The following is an 8,172-nucleotide window of genomic DNA, read 5'->3' as shown; positions in this document are numbered from 1 at the left end:
AATATACCTTATCAAAATCATTTTTGATTATTATTATTTTTTTCCCCGAGGATGTTGAATGATTAGAAATGAAATACATTACTATCAAGCGATGATTATTCAGCGGATTGGAAAACTGATACAAAATATCGATAATCACATGAACTAATTTGTGTTTTTGCTTAATGTTTAAGATCATAAGGCATTTCGAAGTTTGTAAGTTGCAATGGAAGTGAACATAATTAACAGCAATATTTCCCTTTTCCACCAGCCCTGTGCTTGCAACAACCCAATATCCTATATAGTCTTGAAGTCACCTAGGCTACAATAACGGGTGAGCGGTAAATAAAAGGGAAGCCCTGTAGCCCTAACGGTTCTCTCCTACTGTAGACTATTCGAAGGACAAAATACCACGTGTATGGTGTAGTGACAGTGGGACATTCAAATATGACAGAAAGTATTAAATATATTTCCTGTAATTAAAAACATAAGTATTATTATTTTGTATTATATGCCTATTATCAACTGCTTTCGCTGTGTGGAAAAGAATAACACAATCCACTATGTTTTACAATAGCATAATGGACAGGAGTGTAAAAATAAGCCCAGTCCATTACAACACTGTTGGAGTTAAAGCCGCTATCTGAAGTGCAGAAAGATTTCTTCCTGCGAGACAGGGAGATTGTCATTTCTAGTTTAAGGCTATGACTTCTATGGCCGCGGGCAAACACTGGCAAAGAGATCTCAAAAGAATGTGAGTGAACCCGTGAGCAAATCGGATTATGCCGCCAGGGGTCGCTGTAAAGCGGCGGAAATATCCACTTGCAGCACATATAGTTTACTGAGGATCTGTTCTCAGTTGGAAACGGCTGCAGCACAAGGGAAGGGACAAATGAATGTTCTATTGTTTGGAGCTAATGCAATTATTTGTCTGTGATAACACTCAGGTGACTGTAAATAGGCCTATGTTAAACTTGATCTAAATCGATGATCTGTTTAAAACTCTACCATAAAGGCATGCAAATCATCTCCACAAGTCTTTGCGCCTCCTAATTTCCACTGAAAAAAGGGAAAAGAAAACAAACCATTGCAAATATAATTTAAACACAAATTTAAAATGAATATTAACTTATTAATTTGTTTGGTTGCAACAGGTTGCATTGTGAAAATCATAAAATGACATTATGCTTCATTCGACTAAAGTGGCGCAACTCCCTTGGGGGTTTTGCAACTATAAGCCTTGACAGGTTAGGAAACCAAAGGGTGCGGAAATGCTCTGTCTTTGAATGCACAATTGAGCTTAGTAGGATTACCTTAATATTGCCTAGCTATTTAGCCAAACATTGTTAAACATTTTCTGTCAGCACCATGACAACTTTGCAATAATAATAATATACAACCTATAATAAAAAGTAAACCCACTACTACGTAATTACTATTAGCCTACTCTTAAAGTTATGTTTAACACACAGCACACAAAAATCTAACAAAAATCAAAAATGAAATATTTATTACAGCATTTGTGACTGAACACCTTTTAAACATTACGTCACAGTCCTCATACAAGTATTTAAGGTATTTTTGACAAAGCTTAAGGGAGACGGCATTTTATCATCTAGTGAGGAACACGTGCTGAAAAAGGAAGGAATTCATGGACATACAATATCAATGCCACAGCAGATCTGAAACTAGCAAAAACATTCTTTTTCAATTGAGGTAAACACATAGAATATCTAACATGAAACAATTAATAGACTGAACTCTGTACGAAGTTTGTTYCAATATTCTCTTAGCTTTTTCCCAAAGCTTTGAGTTCATAATTTAAGTAATTTTTTTGTCTTTTTGTCTTTTTTATGTTTCTTGGTGCATCAACCATCAATTGTTTCTCCCAGTGCCAAAGAATTCACCATTGTGTCAGTATTGTCCATATGGCAAGTATGTTGATCCAGAGGCAAAGAAGCAAAGTAGGATGCTGCTTTTCCACTATTACGTTTCCTTCAATAGGCTCTGTCAATGAGAGTCCAGGATACAAAAAAATAAAATAATAGTCAAATAAAAATGTATAAAACCAACACAATCCAGTGCTTGGGCAATTCAAACTAAGAACTTTTTTTGTATATACCTACAGGGTAACATTCATTCATGAATCAAAAAAAGAGGGGCATTAAACATGTTCAAACTGAATCTTCTGGAGAGATCAGGTGTCATTTAGCAGCCTTTTCCCATCATGCCCTGTTCTTTATGGGGGACAGGGCCTATTCTGCCTGTCGCTGTGGTTGGGAGCAAGTGGGCGTCCGTTGTTGAGATGTTCCATCTTTTCTTTTTAATAGGGCTGCTGCGCCGCCGAGACAGTTTCTCCTCCAGGAAGGAGCACACACAGTGTGAGAGAAAGGGTTCACCTTTTATTCTAGAACTAGCTCAGGAAATTGAGTGATCAACAAAAAATGCAAACATTTTAACTTAGTTGCTATACTTTTTATACTACAGTAGTTATAACTCTTGGAGTCTTTTTGTCTTTTTCTTTTTTCTCTCAATCTCCCAGAGTGATTCCGTTTTGAAAAATGAGTTGAACGTGTCACTGGAGAGAGTGTGCACTGTGTGTGTGCGAATGCGTGTGTCTTAAGTGTGTGCGTGTGTCCGTGTTTGCGCACGTAAGTGTCTGTCCTCAAAACATCTTCTGTTGATCTTTAACAAAAGCCCAAGACTTTACAAAGTGTTTATGTCAGCTTGGTCCTCCATTTGGATGAAAGTAACAATATTGAAAAGTTTAAAAAAAGAAAAGAAGAAGAATCATCACAGCTCATCTGGAATTCTGTTTTTACTGTCTAATAATGGTCAAAAGGGTTCTGCTTTTATTCAGAAAAATTGTCTGAAGATATCTTTGTTTTAGGGTTGTTGATGTTTGTTTTCTTCTCTTAGAAGCTACTGTTGTTGTTGATGTTGTGGTAGTAAAGTTTGCTTATACTATTGGGCATGGATGTCCAAGCCTTGTCCTCCAGCGCTGGGGTCAATGGGGGTCAGCAGGGGGGGGGGCTCTCTGCAGACATGGTGATTCCTGGGTGAGAGGGGGGTCCTCCGTGCATCAGCATGGCGGGGTGATGAGGGTGGTGGGGGCCGGGCAGGTAGGGATGGAGGGGGTGTCCATGTCGAAGCTGGGAGGGGTGAGGGGTCATCTGATGAGTAGGGTTGTAACTTGGTGGGGCCATGCTCATGCCCATAGGGCCAGTCTGAGGTACGTACTCCCCTGGCATGCCTTGCAGACCTGAGAGAGAGTGAGAGGTTTAGAAACAAGCACTCACCATTTCTTAATACTAAATTCCATTAGCGTGACTTTGACATAAAACAATACATTCATTTATACTTTGTGTAAAGTGAGCTCATCTTGCGGTGTAGAAATGAAGCTTTAAAAACCATACTAGCTACATTTAGGATTACACATATCCCAAAAGCTACTTCAGAGATTTGAATTCAAGGAGCTAAACAAGCGATTGTATCACTCTATTTTAGGTGATGGAGAGTCCTTCACAATGTCAATAGAATCATGGTCAGTTCMCAGGTTGGAAAGTGATCTCCAACCATCCAGACACTGTCGTTTTGGATTACGTATGGAGAAGCTAGCAGCCGTATTGATGTTAGCAGCACTAATACTTTTACAGGCAGAACAGTCAATTCCCCCGCTGAATGTAGTGACAACCCAAATAGAGGCGTTTTCTCAGGGGGACGCGCTACTGGGAACATATTTGATTTAAAACCCCTTAAAGAAGTTATTAAATCATTTAGAGCTCAGTTAACTATCACAACATGCCAGTCTAAGAATAGCGTTCAAGGCTTTGCGTTTTCCCCTCCAATAAGAGGCACTTTTAAACAAAACAAAGTGCTGCTCTTGAAATAGAGGGAGTGTGGGTTTAGGAGTATAATGACAACAACTGCTAAAGCACAGAGACAGCAAGAGATGGAGGCACAGAGAGATAAAAGGAGGGAGAGAGAGAAATGTAGAGCGAAAGACAGAGGGAGGGAGGAGGAGGAGGAAAGAGGGAGGGAGGAAGGAATATGCTGATGCGATACCCCTTGGTATGGAGAGTAGGACCCTGTGTTGATGTGTGTGGAGACCCCAGCCTGTTGGCATTCCCTCACACTGTGCCTGGGTGGTGGAGACAGAACCTGCTCAGTGTTGCCTCTGTTTGGGTATTCAGGGGGGGTTTGTTGTCAACAGACCAGAGGGGAAGTAGTGGTGGTGGAGGAGGTGGAGGGGGGCCCTGGGGCCTGGGACTGGGACTGGAGTATGGGAACAGGCCTGGTCCAGAGGCCTGGACGCTCGGGAGGGAACAGACAGGGAAGCGCAGGCCTGGGCCTGAGGTTGGGTACTTCTGGAGCTCGAGCCAGTGGGTCCTGGACCAACCCGGCCTGCTTTGTAATGTGAACCCCTGGGGAATTAACCCTGCTGAGGAGAAGGGGTGGGGGAGGGGTAGCAGCAAGGTCACCAGGCATGCTCACTCTCCACATTCCTCCACCTTAATACACTGCAATTAAGAAATTACACAAGAGGGCCTGGTGAGGGGAGGGGGAGAAGGTGGGGAGGGAAGGGAGAGGAAAAAGGACAGCAGAGGCAGAGATTAATGACCAATCTCATTGGCTGAAAGCCGGGCAGCCATTTTCTAATACTCGCTATCCACATCAGTTCATTGGAAATGCACATGTTTGTCAGAACGCTCTCTTAAAACCTCACTATCGGGGTCATAAAATAGGTAAATCAATCTGGGCATGCTGTGTTGGGCTGGGCTGGGCCGGGCTGGGGTGTGAGGCGAGGGGTATGTGAGGGGTGCTCTCACCTCTATATAACCTGGAGCGGCTCCTGTTAAAAGGCCCAACAGATGTTTTTGACACTGTAAGCTGGTAATCTCCAGTCTTGTAAGCTGCAGTCATTCTGTTAAGTAGATCTGTGGGCCCCCCTTTATTAACAGGAGTGGTACAACCATCTGAAGACAATAATGGTGACCAGTCTCTCTCCCTCTCTCCCTCTTTCTCCCTCTTTCTCCCTCTTTCTCCCTCTTTCTCTCTCTCTACCTGTTCTGTTCTGTCCTGTTCTGGCAGAGCAGGCCTGCTCAATGGCAGGCGATAATTAAGTACCAAATATACCATATTGTGTGGCAGCTTAATCATATCAAGAGAGGATAATATTCCTCTGTATTAAGCTATTAATGTTATTGGTCATGAAGCATAAAATATGTTATGTAATTAAATAGTCCAAAAATTATATAGCCTATATTAAGAATTAGCCAAGCTGAGCAAATGTTGTCTCTATCTGCCTGTTTTAGGGAACATTGCTTCCTGAAGGGTTTTTATCCCTGATGCCATTAACAAAGACAGGAGAAGAGGAGATGAGAGAGGGAGGAAAAAAAGAGGGGTGAAATGGGCTCTGTCGATAGAATTGGCTATGGTGACCCTATGGAAAATCCAGGCCCAATTTACATATAAAGGGTTCTTTTAATCAAGGTAAGTGTTATTATATTGTGCCTCATTGGGCAAAGGAGTTTGGGTGTTCAATAAAATCTCTTCTGCACCGCTGCCTTTGGGATGTGATATGTCTTGATTTCTCAAATGTCAGCGATGTGGTGCTAGCGGGAGGCAGAATGGCCAGGCTTAATCAGACGGCAGCCATTTAGAGTCTGTGTGTGTGTGTGTGTGTGTGTGTGTGTGTGTGTGTGTGTGTGTGTGTGTGTGTGTGTGTGTGTGTGTGTGTGTGTGTGGTGTGTGTGTGTGTGTGTGTGTGTGTGTGTGTGTGTGTGTGTGTGTGTGTGTAGCGAGCGAGAGATTCCTTCCTTTATAACACAGCCATTCTTTAATGTCTCTGGTCCTTTAAATGGATCTGTGTGTGTCTCATGTCGGGGCTAGTCAATGCCCCTCGAGTAGAAAACATCCAAACACACGCCCTCCCCCCATCACCCCCCTAAACTCGCCACCCCCACCCCACATTGAAGGATAGGCCATGTCACCCACGGCCCGTATATCTCACCCGGGGACCGTAATGTACTGCTGCGCTCCGTCTTTGCATATAAGATAATTTGGGCATCAATCGTTCCCCAGACAGATTTATGTCACTCGGAGGACAGTTTCACGTCTCCTTCTTTATTGCTTCACTGGAGCCTGCTTAATTTCTCCCCACCAGACCCTGCCTCTAGAGATGTTATTTTTTCCTTAAATGTCCAACATTTGCATTGGCTGTCGGAGATGGGGAGAGCGATGGCCCTGTTGGGATAAATAAATGTGTGGCATCGGTACATGCCATGCTAGGCCAGGGTTGTTGTTGGGGGTGAATGTTTTCCTGTTGTCTTGGCTGGCGCCACAAGTCCCCCCCCCCCCTCTCCCAAGGACCGACAGGAGAAAGCCTCACGACATGGCGACTATTCCCAGTCCTTCCATTCATCCTTCAGTAGCTAGCTAACCCCCCTTGCTTACCCCCCTTTCTCCCCTTAAAGCACCATGCTACACCAATCACACTCACTGGTTGTCGTGGGGGTTGCTGTGGGGGAGGTTGTTGTAAAATTAGGGTGCGGATGGGAGAGGGATTGTGGTGGAGTAAGGGGGATTGTGGGTACAAACCACAAGCCCAGAGGTTTGAAAAATACATCCAAGGAAAAAAGAGCCCAGTTGTACTTACTTCCCCCTTTTTCTTTGCGTTTTACTTTACAAGATGGAGGTTACATGTAGTGCCATTGCCCATCCATGCCCATATTCATCCCCATTCCACTCATAGGCCCTAGAAGAGGGGAAACACGCCAGAGAAAAGATCAGCAGAAGGTCAAAGGTCGAATCACAGATGGGTCAGAGCAGACAGACACCCTGGTAGAAGTAATGATTGGTTAAGTCTGGAGAGAAAACAGCGGAGAGAATGGAGGAAGAGAAGGTTCCGTAGTAAAGAGTCTAAAACCGTTAGATAGTTTAAGTCCCCACAAATCTCTCCATTTGTTACAAAGTCAGATGGGTGAAAAGAGAGACAAGCAAGGCAGGCAGCAGGCAAAGGGTGATACCCAGGGGAGTTGGAGGGTGGAGTGGAATGACTTTACTAGGGTGCAGTGATATCATCAGTAGTGTTGTGACATTGGTTAGTTTTGGCTTGATGAGGCTGTCATGTACAGTACAATAGTCAGTGCTGGGGTGATATTTCCATGGCTAGAGTTGTTGGTGGGTGTCCCTGTCAGTCTACAGTAGTCACAAAGTAAAATGGGTTGCATTGGTGCCTGTACACATACACAGTCCAGTGACTGGTATACAGTTTGCAGGATAGGAGGAGGAGGGCTTACCAGCTGGCCGGATCCCCATGTGCTGTTGGCCATCCAGCACGAAGCTGCCCATGGGCTGGCCCTCCGGACTGTACGCTGCTCCTTGACTCACTGAAGGATCAAGAAGAAAACCTGATTGTAGTCAAAACGTGGACACAAAGGAAGGGAAAGAAAGAGAAGACACACCACACAATCAGCTTATTGTCCCAGCTCTGGCCCAAACATACTGCAACACATTGTGTCCCCGATGACTGATGCATGACATGCAAACACATACAGTGTGAGTACACACACACACACCAGAGACACACACACACACACACACTTTAGCACTAGAGAACAGAAGAGATTAAGCATTGTTCTCTAACAGAGAAAAGAAAGCATGCAGTTTGACGAGATCAGAGCGTTCTGTCAAGACCATCACCAGCCATTCCCCAAGCAACAGGGATGTTATGGACAGGGACACAATATAGAACATCACTGGACAGGGACACAATATGGAACATCACTGGACAGGGACACAATATGGGACATCATTGAACAGGAACATAATATGGGACATCATTGGACAGGGACACAATATGGGACACAATTTGCACAAATATCACTATTTATCCCCCTGCAACTGTCATTATTTATCCCTGCAAATTTAAATGACTTAAAATATCCAAATTACAGAAGGTGAAAGGACTGATTATGATGATTATTTACAAATTAGATTCATATCATAATATTATTATAACATTATAATACTGTGTACAGTAGAAATCAAATTACACCATACTGTCCTATTATTAGACCTATTGAGTAAGAGTATTGTGGAGTCTAGCGAACAGCATATTCCCGGACTAAACAGCCTAATCCGGAGTAATCTGTAAACCCTGAAGATTAGGGGAAGCTGTAAATCATGCTG

At 43.5% G+C, this 8,172-nt stretch overlaps 1 pseudogene; it reads right to left on the bottom strand.

The window, feature by feature from the left end:
* Positions 1 to 1,472: 1,472 nt before the first annotated feature.
* On the bottom strand, positions 1,473 to 7,401 carry LOC112080370 (homeobox protein Meis2 pseudogene; annotated as a pseudogene).
* Between the last annotated feature and the right edge of the window lie 771 nt (positions 7,402 to 8,172).

Source organism: Salvelinus sp. IW2-2015, unplaced genomic scaffold (assembly GCF_002910315.2).
Source record: "Salvelinus sp. IW2-2015 unplaced genomic scaffold, ASM291031v2 Un_scaffold16288, whole genome shotgun sequence".
Classification (NCBI taxonomy): Eukaryota; Metazoa; Chordata; class Actinopteri; order Salmoniformes; family Salmonidae; genus Salvelinus; species Salvelinus sp. IW2-2015.
Note: the sequence above shows the minus strand (reverse complement) of the source record. Positions and strands in the feature narration are given on the sequence as shown.